Source organism: Carassius carassius, chromosome 7 (assembly GCF_963082965.1).
Source record: "Carassius carassius chromosome 7, fCarCar2.1, whole genome shotgun sequence".
Classification (NCBI taxonomy): domain Eukaryota; kingdom Metazoa; phylum Chordata; class Actinopteri; order Cypriniformes; family Cyprinidae; genus Carassius; species Carassius carassius.
In genome coordinates, this window is record NC_081761.1 from 29,886,406 (window position 1) to 29,905,064 (window position 18,659).

Genomic DNA, 18,659 nt, shown 5'->3' on the forward strand with positions numbered 1-18,659 from the left:
TTTACTGAATTTACCTAAGCACAGCTTGAACTGTAACACTCAAAAGAGAAAGGAAAATATGAAATCTCGTCATATGACCCCTTTAAAGCTTGCTCATCACGTCTATTAGCTTCTATGTAAAGACATAAAAATCACCCTGCTGGACAGAGATACAAATGAACAGTGGAACATTTTTACTAATTGAAATGCATCAGCAGCTGTTAAATGAAGAAATGTAAGACTATTTTTTACATTTTAAATTTAGCATATATTGCTTTATAAGATTATACTGCATTGTGTTTATTGCTATTATTATACACGGGTTTCTTGTATACAAACAATACCGGATGCGTGCGCATCCAGGAGGCAGGAAACCGCTATCTGTTATGCCGAGTTCAGTAAAAGAACATTGTAATTTACGTAGATTTCGCATTGTTTGTAATTTCTTGTTGACTCAATAATGAATTGCAATTTCAGAGTTGGATCTGTTTGTTTGTGTTTCATATTTATATATTAATAATATAACATTATGTAAAACGTCCAACTGTTTACGAATCAAAATCCGGACATACTGTGGCACGTTGAACATCAGACACCCAGCACTGGCTCGGTTGGTACAATTGACAACGCAACAACTCCTTGGCATTTTGACTAGCGACAACGACACCACCTAAACCATTTACTCCAGTATGAAGAGCGCGGTTCTTTTTCCTCTTGGTTGCGTGCGCAAGCAGTGATGACGTCGCCGAGAAATCCATGTATAGTTAATAGAATTTATTGCTTGAAAATGCATTGTTATGGAAAATTGTAAAGTCTGAAAGACTGCTATAATTTATCACTTTAAATATACAGGTCTATTTTACTTATTGTAACAATACAGATGAAATTAAAAACACATCTATTGACCAATACCAATATGACAACCAGTACAGTGCGTCCCAGTTTCAGTTTGATTTTGCAAGTACTGAAATCTGTCACAGAAATGTCAGATTTCTTGTATATGTTAACTTGTAGCTAATAAAGTTTTCAGATTCAGATGCTTAGCAAACTCAGTGAGCACAGGATGTGAAGAAAAGCTGATATCAGCTCACTGGAGGCATACATTTATAATTGTGCAATGCAATATGCTGAATAAAACCATGGGTTAAATATAAACCCCTGTTCCTGAAATCTGCACTAACTGAAAATATTTCCTTTTATCAAATCTTACAAACCCTACTCTTGGTTTTTAATTTTTTTTAATTTTTTGGATAATTTCCACTTGGTTTAGTGTATAGTAAAATGAACAGCGCATGGAGTAAAACAACCATGAGACAATTTAAAGCAATAGATTTCAAGTCGACTAATCTCTCAGAGTGGCTTCAACCTCTAAGAAACTGAGAATGGACTTGCATGGAGCTGTTTTTGCTGAATACTGTATGCATTTCTATGCACTAATAGAAATGAACATATTATGTCCAGGCATCTGTCAAGTAAGTATATCTTTCAATATGCCACACTACAAGGCAATTACTCAATGTAATGTTTGGGAATAGTTCAAGGAACAGTCTCTTAGAAGCTTAACAACATTACAAATAAGGCTCCTATTGTGTGAAATTATTGGTAGTAAGTCAGATGGCTTGATAGTTCATATAACTATTTCCAAAGAGGTCATCAAGAAGGTGTAATGAATCCCCATTAGTGTTCTTCAGTCTTTAATACTGGTCCAATTCCAACCCTTTTCATTCCTACAGTATTGCGAACACTGAAACTGAAATGATGAGTATTTATCCTGCACACTTGATCCTGGGATGAATTTCAGGCTGAGACTACATTGAAAGGGCCAGTCATTTTCATTCAGCTGGGGATTAGACGAGCACAATTCCCCAAAATTAATCCAAGATACTGAATCAAATAATCTGCCATAGTAGGTCATGCACAGTGCATTTAACAAGCAATATTACAGAGTAGAACAGCAAACGCTAAATTGTCCAGCAGTCTTGGCTCTGGAAGTTTATTTCCTATTTGTTTTCTGAACATAATTTGTTTTCTTTATTAGTTTTTTTTAAGTCAATCAACTGACAGATATCACACAATATATTAGATCACAAAATATATTTGATATATGTGACAGATATCACAAAATGTATTTAATCACAAAATATATATATTTTTTAATTATACAACAAAAAAAATATCAATTTAAAAAATAAATATTAAACATTAATTCATGCAAATACATCATCCTACCATTGCAAAGTTTGGAATCTGTAAGCTCTAAATAAATTAATACATTTAATGTGGCAAGCAAGGATGCATTTCATTTTTAAAAAGTGATGGTAAAGGCTTTTACATTGTTACAAAAATGTTAAGCACCACAGGTATTTTCAATATTGATAATAAAAATAAAAGTTTTCTTAAGCATCAAATCACAATAAATCACAAATCTGGTTGTCATTGCTCAAGACTATCAGTGTCTGAGATGATGGTTTAAGACTTGTCAGAGACATACTAAGCCTGCTTAAACCAGGTTAGACCACCTTAGGCTGGTTTACGCTGTTACTATGTACTGTATGTGACCAGTGCAAGAAGCCCTTAGTCTGAGGTAATAAATGGAGTGTGATTTCAGAAAGGGTGACATTGAGTTAGGATGGCTGGACTATCTCTCAATGCAGAAAAAGTGAAAGAAGGAAAACAAATCTGACAACATGCTTAAACAATCATGTCAAAACCAAGACCACATCTGCTGTCCTTGGCTGATCAAATCACGATGGGTGACTAAAGTGGCGTTTCTCTCCCACTGGGTACAAAACACGGACTCTTTCCCTGAGGGTGCTTGCTGATTTAAGAGCATCATCATTATATCATCTATTGTGACACACAATTTAAAAAGCAGAATCGCATGAGAATCTGTGCAATCAGTTTCATTATGTGGATGTCTTCATATGTCATTCTGTCAGGAGTGCACATCATTACAGGCACTTGGTATCATTCTTGTTCTGTCCCTATTGTGCCACAAATGATCTCTGTCTGGGTTTGTCTCTCTTTCCATCCTCCTTCCTCCTTAGCTAAAGAGACAGAGAAAACCTTTTCATTACTAATGGGGCTTGAAGACTCTCTCGTCTCAGATCTGTAATGGGATAGTGAAAGACTTTTGATTAAGGCCTTCTTAGCAAGCATTAGCAGTAAAAACATAACTAAAACCATTAAAGGGTTCTCTTAACAGCAACCATTTAAGCCTAGGAAACAGCCCGGTGCTATCAGAGGTTATGAAAGAGCGGCCACTTTGATGCTACATCACGATCAACATTCCTGCAATCAGCTCTGACCTTGATGACAGAGAGAGAACCGTTTGAGTCTCGCAGACAAACTGCTGCTTCCAAGATGGAGGTTTATTGTTGCCACGGATACAAGCTTAGAATGTAATAAATGGATGCAAAAAAGCCAGCCAGTAATGATGAATCATCAGAGAGAGGTAACAAGGAGAGGAGGATGGGGTGGATAAGATAAAGAATGCAGGAAGAATGTTAGAATGGACTGAGAAGAGAGAGAATGACAGTGGATTGCCTTTCATAGAGACATATGAAAATGACATATTTGTATTAGGGATATATTGGTTGATTGATTTTTATTTATTTATTAAATTTAATTTAATATTTTTGCATTTAGATTGCCTTCGCAGTAATCTAATGCTCACTTAAAGGAATAGTCCACCTAAAAATGAAATTTTATCATCAATTATTTACTTTCAAGTTGCTCCAAACCTGTACGAGTTTATTTCTTCTGCTGAACACAAAAGAAGGTATTTTTAAGAATACTGGTGAACACGTAGTTGCTGGTAGCCATTGACTTCCATAGTATTTTTATTTTTTATTTTTTTCCATACTATGGAAGTCAATGTCTACCAGCCAATGTTTAATTACCGTCATTCTTCAAAATACCTTTTTTGTGTTCATTAAAAGAAGAAAAATTGTACAGGTTTGGAACAACTTGAGGGTGAGTCAATGACTTTCATTTTAGGTGAACGATCGGTTTAAAAGGTGCTAAATGTAATCCGCTAAAGGTAATCTTTAACCATTTTTATTTTTTTCATATATATATATATATATATATATATATATATATATAATAAAAATAAAAAAATAGCCAAAATTTGCATAGTATTTTTTCATGTGCTAGTTTGACATTACACTTTGTCCTAACCATATTCAACACAGAAAATTAAAAGCCATGGCCATTCCAAAACTCATTAGGCTTCCTGCTTATGAAGTTATGTTTTGAGAAACACAAGATATTTCAAAACAAATCTAACAGGATTTGTGAAAACAAGGAAAACCATAAAAAGGATGGCATCTAAAGCATCAGGGACATTGTGAAATTGTGTGTGTGAAATTACGTTTTGTGAGAAACCACAAATAATGTCTTATTTTTAGAGACCTGATTGACTGTGATTTTATTACATCACTTTAGCTTTCAAAATGGATGGGGGGAAAAAATCTTATGGCATTGTCCCTCGTTAGAACACAGTGTTAACATTTTACTGAAAGATTCATACATATGCAAATCGTGTTTCTACGTCGTTGTGCATTATTATATCAGGTCACAGTGAGCAATGTTCTCTGTATTTTTTGCCACATCAGTGCATTACATAATTTTCATTATGACATTTGAATTCTATTCATGGAATAGAAAGAGGCTTTGTACAAGCTGGATGCTGTCATTTTACCCATTTAGTAAACACAGTAACATTTATTTATATACATTTTAAGTCTAGGAAAATTGATTGAAAGTCAAATTTTCTCTATGATTAGGATAAGATTTTGACTAATCCTTTTTACCTAAATGCATAATGCAATTCCATGCATTTCACAAGACTTGATTCACCTCTCTGAAAATGCTGAATCAATACCTAATCACATTCATTCTCGTCTTTGGAAGTAGTGATTTCTCCTCAGTGAGTAAAGCCGGACATGCTAGCATGATCACACAATGCTCCTGTGGTTTAAAAGTAGTAGCCAAAATAGCTCAGCTCTTATAGTCCATTGTGTTATATCACAAAAGAGTCACAACAAGCAAATAACTCAGACTCTAGTAATGCTACAATAAATTGTAATGTTTCTTGACCATATTTGAATTTTCCAAAGTGATTATTTCTATGTATTAGTATGGCAAAACCACTAAAAAAAAAAAAAAAAAAAAAAAACACTTGGTTTAAGCACATTAGCCAGCTCTGTATCAAGGCCCACAACAAATTTTAGTTATACAGACATTCATTTGCATTCTTGTCTTGAGCTTCTTGGAACAAAAATCAACTTTCGACCAACTGAAATATTAACCCAGAAGTAAAACGGATTGCGAATGCCATCTCAAGCATAGACAAGAAGGTAAAAGTCACTGTATGAAAATAACACAAAGGAGCACAACCAGAAGAGACAGCTGGCATAGCAGCAGAATCACAAGGACAATGCTAGCGCTTGTATGAAGCATGCAAAAAATTCCTCGTAGCTGCCTCAGCAAAACTTCAGACCGTGAAGGCCAATGCTGCTCAGGATGGTTGATTCCCAAAGTTGAAGCTCCACTGGCGAAAGACTCGTCTGGCCCCTATTGATCCATGGGATTTCACTGAGCCAATTATCCCTCATTACACACAGCTCATCACATGCCACTAGTCTGGGAAGACATCCCAATAAAACACTAAAGGCCCTCTCACACTTCCCTTTCTGTACCACTAGCTGATGCACGCCAATCGATTTCACAATTATGTTATTTTCCATACAGGTTAGCAAACATTCGCATCCACTTAGTCCACAGTTTGCTAGAATGGAGGCATACTAAAATAATGTTGTTATTGTTTTAACAGATCCAATTAACAAATATAATTACTGCATTATCTCACCTCTGTGTGCTTTCTGTTTTAATGTTTGGGTTTCATGAACACCAATAGCCTGTGGTCACTCCTCTGTGCACTTTAAACACATTTATACCTCTATCTGGTAGACTTTAAGCCTAGGAACTCTATGGAATTACACTTTGTGCAGCTTTGCTAAACAATACATATTCCATAATTTTTCACCAACCAAACGTACTCGGTTACTAAACGTAACCTCGGTTCTCTCTAGAAGAGCGAACGAGTACTGCGTCCTAGCTAAGACGCTACGGGAAAAGTCTCTTTTCACGAAATACTGAAGCAAAAAATTATCCTTAATTTTGTATTTTTGTAAAGCGCATTCGCAGCAGTACACAGCCATAAGCGAGACGGCTCGTTCGCTCATTGGCTTGTTCTGCGGCAACTGCACAGCCTATCGAGAGCGGGCTGATGCAACATCAGACCAATAAGGGCGCTTCGCGCCCTTCTTGCCACTTCCCGCCGAAACGGGTGTGGCCCAACCTATAAAAGGAGCTCGAAAAGGCTGACTCACCTGATTTATTTCATCGCCGAAGCGAACCAGAGTGAATCGTGCGCACGGCAGAGAACGCAGTACTCGTTCGCTCTTCTAGAGAGAACCGAGGTTACGTTTAGTAACCGAGTACGTTCTCTTACGAGAGCTCTCTCGTGTCGCTCAAACACTGTCAAAAGTTCTGGTTCTGCGGCTGGGCCTGCTCCGCATGCGCCCCCTGCAGTTCTGGCTGAAGGCTCGGGTGCCGCGCAGAGCGTGGGCGTCTGGCCGGCTGCATTTCAAGGTCGATCAGAGCTGTGTTGCGGCTCTAGCACCTTGGACAGCGAACGGCTGGTACCGATCAGGTGTAAGCCTGGGGACTTCCCCGAGTGTAAAAATGGTGTCGACGGACGCCTCCACTTTGGGATGGGGAGCGCTGCTCGAAGGCAGACCGTCCATTGGCCTATGGTCAGAACGGGAAAAGCTCCATCATATCAACTGCCTGGAAATGCTGGCAGTGGAGAACGCGCTGACGCGCTTTTGTCCCCATATCAAGGATCACCACATCGTAGTCCGTGCGGACAACATGTCCGTGGTGTCCTACATAAATCGCCAGGGCGGTCTCGGGTCCCGAAACCTGTGCAGGCTGACGGAACGCCTCCTGGTTTGGGCTCAGCGCAACGTGCGCTCGCTGAGAGCAGTGCATGTGCCTGGACTGCAGAATCTGGGTCCAGACAGGCTGTCCAGAGGCAATGTTCCTACGGGCGAATGGTCTCTACACCTTCAAACAGTCCGGCTGTTGTGGGAGAGATTTGGCATGGCGGAGGTGGACCTCTTTGCATCCCACGAAAACGCTCACTGCCCCGGGTTCTTTTCCAAGAACGAAAGCGCGCTGTCACGGAGATGGCCGTGCTGCCCGCTTTATGCATTCCCTCCCGTCTCCCTCCTTCCGCAGGTGATAGAACGGGTGAGAGAAACGAGATGTTCAATACTGCTTGTAGCACCTCTTTGGAAGAACCAACCATGGTTCCCAGATTTGATGCAGTTAGCAGATGTCGCCCCGTGGTACCGTTGAGGAGGGACCTCCTCTCGCAGGCCAGGGGCTCGATTTGGCACCCTCAACCGGAGTTGTGGTCCCTCCATGTGTGGGCGCTCAACGGTTACCCGCTGATCTCACAGTGGGAGTGCTAAATACCATCACTCAGGCTAGAGCTCCGTCGACACGACGTCTGTATGCCTCGAAGTGGTCGGTGTTCTCCAGCTGGTGCACAGCTCGAGGTTATTCACCCCTTAGTTGTGAGGTGACGGAGGTCCTCTCCTTCCTACAGGAGCTGTTGGATAAGGGCAGAGCCCCATCCACGCTCAAAGTTTATGTGGCGGCCATCGCGGCGTTTTCTGAAACAGCATCCGGTCAGTCAATAGGAAGGAACGATTTAGTCATCCGGTTCCTCAGAGGACACCGAACGAGTCGGCAGCGCATATCGCTCGTGAACTCAGAATTCCCCTCAGGGCCCTGATTCGACTATACCGACAACAGCCTTGCTTGCAAGGCGGGGACCTCCAGGTTATAGAACCTGATAAATGTAGACGGCGAGGCCCAACCTGCCGCCATACATATATCCTGCAAGGAGATCCCAGTAGACCATGCCCACGACGAGGCGACGCCTCTTGTGGAGTGTGCTCTGACGCCCAATGGGCACTGAAGGCCCCTGGAAGCGTAAGCTAACGCTATGGCGTCAACTATCCATCTGGATAGAGTCTGTCTCGAAACAGCCATTCCCTTGGAACGTCCACCGAACGAGACAAACAGCTGCTCCGTCTGCCGAAAGGCAGCAGAGCGAGACACATAAGCTCTTAAAACCCTGACAGGGCAAAGAAGACTCGAGTCTCCATCCTCCCCTGACACCGGCAGGGCAGACAGGGCAATAACCTGAGCCCGAAACGGTGTGTTGAGGGATTTCGGCACATAACCGTGCCTAGGTTTGAGTATGACCCTTGAGTCATTGGGCCCAAACTCCAAGCACGACTGGCTCACCGAGAGCGCGTGCAAATCACCCACACGCTTCACAGAAGCGAGAGCCAACAAGAATACTGTCTTGAACGACAGATGCTGAAGGCTAACCGATTGGATAGGCTCAAAAGGGGGACCCTTCAAGGCCTCCAAAACCGCCGCGAGGTCCCACATAGGGACTGACGGAGGTCTGGGTGGATTCAGCCTCCTAGCTCCTCTGAGGAACCGGATGACTAAATCGTTCCTTCCTATTGACTGACCGGATGCTGTTGCAGAAAACGCTGCGATGGCCGCCACATAAACTTTGAGCGTGGATGGGGCTCTGCCCTTATCCAACAGCTCCTGTAGGAAGGAGAGGACCTCCGTCACCTCATAACTAAGGGGTGAATAACCTCGAGCTGTGCACCAGCTGGAGAACACCGACCACTTCGAGGCATACAGACGTCGTGTCGACGGAGCTCTAGCCTGAGTGATGGTATTTAGCACTCCCACTGTGAGATCAGCGGGTAACCGTTGAGCGCCCACACATGGAGGGACCACAACTCCGGTTGAGGGTGCCAAATCGAGCCCCTGGCCTGCGAGAGGAGGTCCCTCCTCAACGGTACCACGGGGCGACATCTGCTAACTGCATCAAATCTGGGAACCATGGTTGGTTCTTCCAAAGAGGTGCTACAAGCAGTATTGAACATCTCGTTTCTCTCACCCGTTCTATCACCTGCGGAAGGAGGGAGACGGGAGGGAATGCATAAAGCGGGCAGCACGGCCCTCTCCGTGACAGCGCGCTTTCGTTCTTGGAAAAGAACGCGGGGCAGTGAGCGTTTTGTGGGATGCAAAGAGGTCCACCTCCGCCATGCCAAATCTCTCCCACAACAGCCGGACTGTTTGAAGGTGTAGAGACCATTCGCCCGTAGGAATATTGCCTCTGGACAGCCTGTCTGGACTCAGATTCTGCAGTCCAGGCACATGCACTGCTCTCAGCGAGCGCACGTTGCGCTGAGCCCAAACCAGGAGGCGTTCCGTCAGCCTGCACAGGTTTCGAGACCCGAGACCGCCCTGGCGCATGCGAACTGCAGGGGGTGCATGCGGAGCAGGCCCAGCCGCAGAACCAGAACTTTTGACAGTGTTTGAGCTCGCTGCGCGCTGAATGCCCATCGCGCGCTGTGGTGACAGCCGCGCCGTCATGGAACACGAGTTCAGAACTATACCCAGAAACAGGATCGTCTGACTGGGGTTCAGCGAACTCTTCGCCCAATTGACACTGAGGCCGAGCTTCTCGAGGTGATCGAGTAAAACGGCCCTGTGGTCCACGAGCTCCGCTCGTGATCGGGCCAGAACCAGCCAGTCGTCCAAATAATTCAGCACTCGTATGCCTCTGAGTCTGAGAGGAGCGAGCGCTGCATCCATGCACCTCGTAAACGTACGAGGAGCCACGGAGGACTGTAAACTGGTATGCCTGGCCGAATCTCAAATATCGCCTATGGTTTGACGCTATCTGTATTTGAAAATACGCGTCCCTCAGATCTATTGACATGAACCAGTCCCCTCTGCGAATCTGCGCGAGGAGTTTCCTGGTCGTAAGCATTTTGAAACTGCGTTTCATCAATGCCTTGTTCAGCTGTCTTAGATCCAGTATGGGGCTGAGACCCCCGTCTCTCTTGGGCACCAGAAAGTATCTGCTGTACAGCCCCCCCCCCTCGCTTTGAGCTTGAGACACAGGCTCTACAGCCCCTTTGCTCAACAGTTTTGATATTTCGGCCCGAAGTATGTGTGCTACTTCTGTTTTGACCGTAGTTTCGACGCGCGCTGAAAAGCGCGGAGGGCGTCGAAAAAAAACTGTAGCGAGTAGCCTCTCTTTATAATGCCTAGCACCCAATACGAAACCCCTGGAAGCGCTGACCATGCATCTGCACGAATGGCTAAGGGCTGGATGCGAAGAGCGCTCTGTTGACCGGGCAATGGCGGCGCTCGGGTGTGCTGCGCATTTGAGGCGGGGAGCGCGCTGATCACAGCGGGCAGATCGCTCCTCCTCGACCCCGTCCCGGCGCTTAACCGACTGGGGGAAGGCTGAGCAGGTCCCGTGGGACTTGATATGTCTGCGAGTAACTGTGGGCTGCATATGTGCACATTTACCACTTTCAACTCGCTGTCTGCCTGTGCAGAGCGTACGTGCACGGGCCTCGTTTTTACAGAAGCCACGCGCCGTATGTGACATAGTGTATGTGGGCACTGGGGAGTGGGCACGTTTACTATGCGGCGCGCTCGACCGATCTGTGTCGATCTTATGTGCGCGAGCCCTGTGTGCAGGGCTGTGCTTACATGTGGAGATGGGCACTGAGGAGTGGGCATCGTCACTGCATTTATAGCACCATCGGCCGTGGCCGGACGAGCGTGCACGGGTTTTGTTTTTTACAGAAACCACATGACGCGTGTGACATAGTAATTGTGGGCACTGAGGGGTGGGCACGCTTACTATGCAGTGTGCGCGATCGACTTGAGTCGCTTTTATGGGCGCAGGCCCTGTGTGCAGGGCTGTGCTTACATGTGGAGATGGGCACTGAGGAGTGGGCATCGTCACTACATTTATAGCACCATCGGCCGTGGCCAGACGAACGTGCATGGGTTTTGTTTTTACAGAAACCACATGACGCGTGTGACATAGTGATTGTGGGCACTGAGGAGTGGGCACGTCTACTATGTAGTGCACGTGATCGACTTGAGTCGCTTTTATGGGTGCGAGCCCTGTGTGAAGGGCTGTGCTTATATGTGGAGATGGGCACTGAGCAGTGGGCATCGTCACTACATTTATAGCACCATCGGCCGTGGCCGGGACACCAGAAATTACACATTTTTCGGGAAATATCTGGGTAGCCGTGATAACGGTTTTCGTGTGCAGGCAAGCGGGCAACCGTACAGGCTTGCGCATTGCAAAAAACGCTGAAACAGTCACAATCTCTGGAACTGAAACAGCGGTGCGCTTAGGTGAGAGCCCGGCCACAGCGGAACTCGTACACCGGCACTTCGATGAAGCAGCCATCGTGTGTAGTGCCGACGCAGCGTCATGCAGCATGCATAGATGGCTTTCCTAGGATGGCTTCGGGGCTCCCGGCCTCACCGTAATCCTCTGCCGCGGTCCCCGCGGCGCGAGGCGACGGCCGGTAGAGCGAGAACGGGGGTCTCGAGCTGCGTTGCTGAAGCTGTTGTGATAACGGCTTTTGTGTGCAGGCAAGCGGGCAACTGTGCAGGCTTGCGCATTGCAGAAAACGCTGAGACAGTCACAATTCCTGGAACTGAAACAGCGGCGCGCTTGGGTGAGAGCTCGGCCACAGCGGAACTCGTACACCTGCGCTTCGATGAAGCAGCCATCGTTAGTAGGGCCGACTCAGCGTCACACAGCAGGCTTTAGATGGCAACACCGCTTTTTGCCGCCGTCCAGCAGAGGGCGGACAAAGGTGCGTTGCTATCGCCTGTTCCACCGGCGGAAGTGAGTGGTAGTTCCTGTTTTTAGCATCATCAGTGTGGAGAATGCTAGTGAGACAGACGAACGAGTTCGCACTGAATATGGAGCGTTCCAAGCCTTCGCCACCTCTTCGTGAAGCTCATGAAGAAATGAGGCGGGCTTTGAGAAGTACGCTCATCCGAAAGGGAAATACCATCCAGCCGGGAACGAGAGGGGGGGCGCTGGTGCAAACCACTCACGGCCGAGACTCATCGCGGCCAACACGAGCATTCGCCCCGGCTCCTTCTCGATGTCAGCTCGTCTGCTGGGCTTCTGAGCAGAAGGCGCGAGATCCTCGGAGCTCGCCCAGCCCTCACTGCCCGAAGCTAGCAGAGAGCGTGTGTCCTCTTCCCCCGACGCGGCCCTGAGATCGACTTCCTCGGACGATGCGCCGGCAAACAGCGGGCGCTGCCCACCGGGAAGCGATGCAGGGGGGGCCGGTGAAGCAGGGCGAACAGGCGAGCTCGGTTGAGCTGAAGACGGTTCCGGAATCCGCTGGAAGCGATGCTTTTACGGCGCCTCAGCGCAGCGGAGAATGCAGGCTCAGAGAAAAAGGCCAGGCGAGTCCTCAGAGTCACCATGGCAACAGCTCGCAGTGGGGGCATCCGCCGTCAGCGAGCGCGAGCGCTGCATGATCTTCACCCAGGCAGGAGACACAGATGATGTACCGGTCTCCCTCGCTGAGTGGGGCTCTGACGAGCCGCAGGAAGGCATCTTAAAAAAGACGTGAGCTCTTTTACGAGTGTGTGTCGCAGGGCGAACACACACACACACATAAAGAACAGCTTGGATATAACAGAATTGCAAGGATACACCCGTTTCGGCGGGAAGTGGCAAGAAGGGCGCGAAGCGCCCTTATTGGTCTGATGTTGCATCAGACCGTGCTCGATAGGCTGTGCAGTTGCCGCAGAACAAGCCAATGAGCGAACGAGCCGTCTCGCCTATGGCTGTGTACTGCTGCAAATGCGCTTTACAAAAATACAAAATTAAGGATAATTTTTTGCTTCAGTATTTCGTGAAAAGAGACTTTTCCCGTAGCGTCTTAGCTAAGACGCAGTACGAGAGCTCTCGTAAGAGAACTGTTTTGTAGTGTAAATGTTCATGCATCCAAGACAACATGAACTCACCTGTCAAACAATCATTGCAAAACAATAATGGTTTCAAACTTTGCATGGTGCCTACTGATAAATGTGGGACTCTGCGTCAAAGACCGACACGGAAGATCATTTTTGTTTTCTTTGCACGCAAAAGTTATTCTTGTAGCTTCATTAAATTAGGTTGAACAATTGATGTCACATGGACTTTTTTAATAATGTCCTTACTACCTTTCTGGACCTTAAACGTGGTTGCATTGCTATCTATTGAAGGTCAGAGAGCTTTCGGATTTAATAAAAAACATCTTAATTCATGTTCCAAAGATGAACGAAGAAGGGCTTATGTGTTTGGAACGACATTAGGCCGAATAATTAATGACAGATTTTTTTATTTTTGGATGAACTAACCCTTTAATGCATTTTTGAGATCAACAATAACTACCAAAAGGCTCCCTAAACCCCTGTCAAAACACTACTCATTACATATACTTAATAGTCTTGCATATGATGTAAAGGTTTTATAAAGAAAATATTCTTTCTTAATTTTAGAAAGCAACTTGTGACACATTTCCCAAACAGAACTCATGAAATCTGAGAAGACCGGAATCCACACAGGAGGTAAACAAACCGGTCCCAAGCATGCTTGAGATCAATAGCAGATCATACACAGGGGACCACCAATGTCTGAAGCAGTAAATAACACTATGCCTCATTGTCTATTGTCATTAAGTGTTATTATCATCATGCAGTGCTGAAGAAAGAGGCAGCATTGACATGCCTGGGCTTCTTTGCAATAATAAGGGAAATTACATCTACACTGGCTCTCAATTTTCTTTACATTTAATTGTAAATTGGTCGAAATAAGTGCAACTAATTGTTTTGACCAATTTTTCAACAATATTAAACATTTTCTTGGTTATTGTTTGTTTATTGTTGGGTCTACCATAGTCTCGCATAGCCAGACCTTCAGACTAAAGGTCTAGAATTCATGGCAGCTTTCATTGGCTAATGCCCGCCTGTGATGCCGTTTGACCGACATGCCTAACAACCAATCACAGTTCGTTTTGTTCACCGTCACGTTTCAAGGTGTGTAAATGTCACTACAATAACAGACCGGTGTGTAAAACTCTCGGACATATTTTAAAGATTCTATGCCGCGAACTTTAAATATTTTCAGCATTTAGCTGATCCTGATAAGCACTCGTCACAGTTGTAAGCATGGCGGCTTTCTTCTTTCGTGAAGGGGTTTGGCGCCATGGTATCTTTGGTTCCAGGCAGAACATTAAAGAATGCGACACACACGTTTCACTGAAATCCTGTAGAATTCAACCAATCCGATGACGACTTTGAAACTTCTGAAGTGTTTCCACTTTAGCGTCCCATATGCATCAAACGTTTAGCCAACGGACCGTGGGCATGACGTCTGAGGCTGAGGCTAGGTCTACCAAGACCACCATTTCTTAATATTCTAAAAAATAAAATACATTTTGTAACCATGCATTGCCAAGTGAGAACTGCATGTAGTTAGCATAGAAGTTAGATAGTCCAAAACAAAACAAAGACAGAAATTTGTGACCATCTAGATCAGCGAACAATATTAATAATATTGTAACAGATTGAAAATTATGCAAAATGCAAGTTTTCAGTGTAGTTTAGCAAATAGTTTATTACTGTAGATATTGTTATAAAATAACATATAAAACCACATCTGGATATTGGTTATTTAGGACATTTACAAAAATGTATCTGTTCATTTGTGAAAACATCTAACCTGCATCTATCAATCAATCTTATCAATTTTAGACCAACTTTGATTTAACCTTTTTTTTCAGTGTATGCTACTTAAGACAATCTTACCTTAAACGATAAAATGTATCTATTCATAGCCTGTCAGCAGCCTACTCAATGTATTTTAGAAAATGCCTATGCCAGCTATCAAAAAAAGTGTAAAATAGCAAAAAGTACTGTTATAATGATTTAATTACAGTAACTGGAATCATCCAGACAAGAAAAAGGCCGGCGACATCACGGCCATGTTTACGTGGGCAGCTAAAATGCTGTCTAGTTAGTCAGCTCACTAGGATTTAAAACACGACCTATCATTTGACAGGGGATCTCTCCCTAAAAAATCCGAATTGCGCTCCCTGTCATTGACAGCTGATGCGATCGTGGGCAAACGTGTCATGTAAGATAAGGGTGGAGGCACTAAATAATCAGAAATGGAGCTCATGCTCTCACTCTCTTGGGTCCGTGGATGTGAGAAATGATATGCTTGCGGCTCTACCGCTTTTCATACTAACTGTGGAGATGGCAAATAATAATGCCAAACGCGATTCAAGCATTTATTCACGGGCATATACTTGCAGGTGTGTTACCTCGCTGCAAAGTCGTGCCCGACGGCGCAACCACGGTTCAACAGATTTTCACCATTTTTCTCCAATAACGTAGACGAGTCGTGGTACAAATCCGTCTCCTCGAGCCCCTTATGCTTGCTAACATTAGCAAACCGGATGACTAGAAACACGTAGTTCCTATTGTCACCACCCAAAACATGTTACATGTGTCAGAAAGTGTGCCTCTCACCTCGCAGATATGTGCCCATTTTCCGCCCGTGCCCAGCAGCCTCTCCAGCAGGATGACGTCACGAGCGCCACTCTCTGCAGCAGAAGACGAGCGCGAACCAACTCGCGTCGCGCAGCGCAGGGAAATAAAGAAAGGGGCGTGTGTGACGCTCACACCGCAACGCGCAGAATGCATGCCCTACTTGTCCTGCTTGGAGTCGGGGTTTTAGTAAGGTGACTGTGAATCAGGATTTTTTTTAACAGTGTACTGAATATAAAAAAAGCCTTTTTCACGGAAGGTATTGACATCAAGAAGGTGTAGACTACATTTTATGTTTTTTTATTACATTCAGTCATCATATAGGCTAGATCAGAGGATTTCTTTTGAAGCCAAAAGTATTACTAAAATATAAAGGCAGTTTATGGTTTATATGTGAACCTGGACCACAAAACCAATCATAAGCGTCTTTTTTTATTAATATTTTTGAGATTTACACATTATCTGAAAGCTGAATAAATAAGTTTTTTGTTGTTGTTGTTTTTAGGATAGGACAATATCTGGCTGAGATACTGAATATTGAGAAAATCACCTGTAAAATTGTACAAATGAAGTTCTTAGCAAAGCAAAAACTTATCAAAATGAAGTGTGTGTGTGTGTGTGTGTGTGTGTATTTACGGTAGGAAATGTACAAAATATCTTAATAGAACATGATTTTTACTTAAAATACTATTGATTTTTGACATAAAAGAAAAAAAAACAATCATTTTGACCCATACAATGTACTGTTGGCTATTGCTACAAATACACCTGTGCTGACTGGTTTTGTGGTCCAGGGTCACAAATGTATAAAGACCTGTTTATACTGTGTGAAGGAAATATTAAACGTGACATTATAAAGACAAATGTAAATATTGGCTTTTCTATTTATATTACAGTACACTAGAGCCAAAGCTAACTTAATTATTAAAATATTAACTGAAAAATATATTTTTTAATATTTTCTTATGTACTTTGTATTAAGTTGACGTTGCATCTTTTTCCTACCCACCGGTGCAATGGTATATGTAATATTGAATTTATATATATATATATATATATATATATATATATATATATATATATATATATATATATATATATATATATATATATATAAATTCAGTTGAAATGTATTGATATATATATATATATATATAAATTCAGTTGAAATATATATATATATATATATATATATATATATATATATATATATATATATATATATATATATATAAATTCAGTTGAAATGTATTGAATAGCAGTTTTGCAAAAAGTAACTAAAGGGATAGTTTCAATGGAGATATAGCTAGGGAACACATATGGTTGAAAATAAAACATGCTGCTTACCTCAGATACAGTAAGTTGCTCTGGACAAACCATTTGCCTTCTCATGTGTAGTTAAGAAGACAATGAATTCCAGCTTTACTTCCCAACCTGGTTGGATATATTAAAAGAAAAACCCTTCTGAACCTAACAGAGACATTTCTGTCTGGTGCAACCTGTCTCTAAAGAAAAACAGGGCTCTAATGTAAAGCAATTGCTCATTAACACTGCTCAGATCCTGTTGGCTTAATAATTGTTTGTGCAAAAAAAAAAAAAAAAATGCATCATGCATCACACCTCTCTAATTTGGGATGGAAATAAATAATAATTTTAGAATTGGCCAGAGGTTTCGTTGTTTGGCTATGTTAAACAACTGATCAAGTGTGCAACAAGCGCAGTGCAGTGATTGAGAAGCAGCCTTTCAGTCTAAACCCTGAAACAAGTGCAGAGACATAGAGTACATCGCTACAGTTAGACATTAGCGACATCTTGTGCTTGTATTGTAAATACGCACGAGGAACAGCAGTGAAAATCTAACAAAATAATGTGAACACCCATTATTATAGGAGTTGAATAATTTTTGTAGGCTACAGTGAAATTTTAAAATTGGGTTTCATATCAGTGTAATATGTGTTCAGCAGTGTTTAGCACAAGCCGTGGGTGCCCTTAAGAAAATTAACCATGGTTTTATTGTAGTAAAAGTATAGTGACCATATTTTTATCTATCTATCTATCTATCTATCTATCTATCTATCTATCTATCTATCTATCTATCTATCTATCTATCTATCTATCTATCTATCTATCTATCTATCTATCTATCTATCTATCTATCTATCTATCTAAATGCTACTTTACCCAAAGCCACTACAGTTTGGTCCCACTATGAAAACCGCATGTCATAACAGACATAACTTACAGCACCAGGAGTTTCATCAGACATTCATCTGTTCCCTCACAGATAACAATGTTCTATCTTGTTATCTGCAAGGGAATATTACATGGCCATGTGCATTCTGGTGTCCTCGATTAGCCTTTAATGAGACCAGTAATTCCTAAACACCTGCTGCAGATGAAACGCTGTCATCTTCAGCCTAGCTCAATTAAAGGAAGTGTTTTCCCTAACCCTTCCATACACACACACACACACACACACACACACACACATTCTCTCTACAGTCTTTTTAATTCAGACATTTCAAAAAGTGACAACCACACTATGGGCTAATTACTAGCCTGTCATCTACCTTTGTATTTTGATGGATTCCATTCACGATGTGCTGTGCTTTTCCATAGCTTTTTAGCAATAAATGCTTACAGAAGATATTATTAGCTTCTGTTTGCTTAGCAACGATAGCATGTGCCTGAAATGTGTCGTTTTTAAACACTGAGACATTGGAGACGTGCAGTATTGAAGCAAAGCAAGAAATTAGAATGAAATCTCTCAGCTACACTGAACTTGATTGCATGTCTGTGCAATGGTATGTTCCCCATAATAACAAGTGCATTTTTATTAAAGCCAAATGGGAAATAAATAATTTGCAAAAAAAGATGTTTAACATTACTCACGTCCTGTGTTACAAGAGTACTATCAACAGGGGACAGCAAAAGATAGAACTTCTCAAAGGGGGCAAACTACTGCATGCACTACAAGCACAAAAGTGCTGTTCCACATAACTCAAATCATGATAAAAAGAAATAGTTATACTTCATAAATAAAATGAAATATAAATGCAAAATGTAAAATATTTTGAATTTTTTTTTTTTGCAATATTCACATCATTATATGTCATAGACCA

General features: G+C 43.0%; 1 protein-coding gene across 2 annotated transcripts in view; it reads right to left on the reverse strand.

Annotated features, from left to right (window-relative positions):
* Positions 1-15,625, reverse strand: part of fbxo41 (F-box protein 41) — a 53,264-nt gene extending 37,639 nt beyond the window's left edge. The window contains exon 1 of one of the 2 annotated variants that reach the window (XM_059554478.1): positions 15,520-15,625. The gene's annotated coding sequence lies outside the window, so the exon portion shown is untranslated. Of the gene's footprint in view, positions 1-15,311; positions 15,440-15,519 lie in introns of those variants that run through there. The other variant, XM_059554479.1, reaches the window with a different exon arrangement.
* Positions 15,626-18,659: the final 3,034 nt, after the last annotated feature.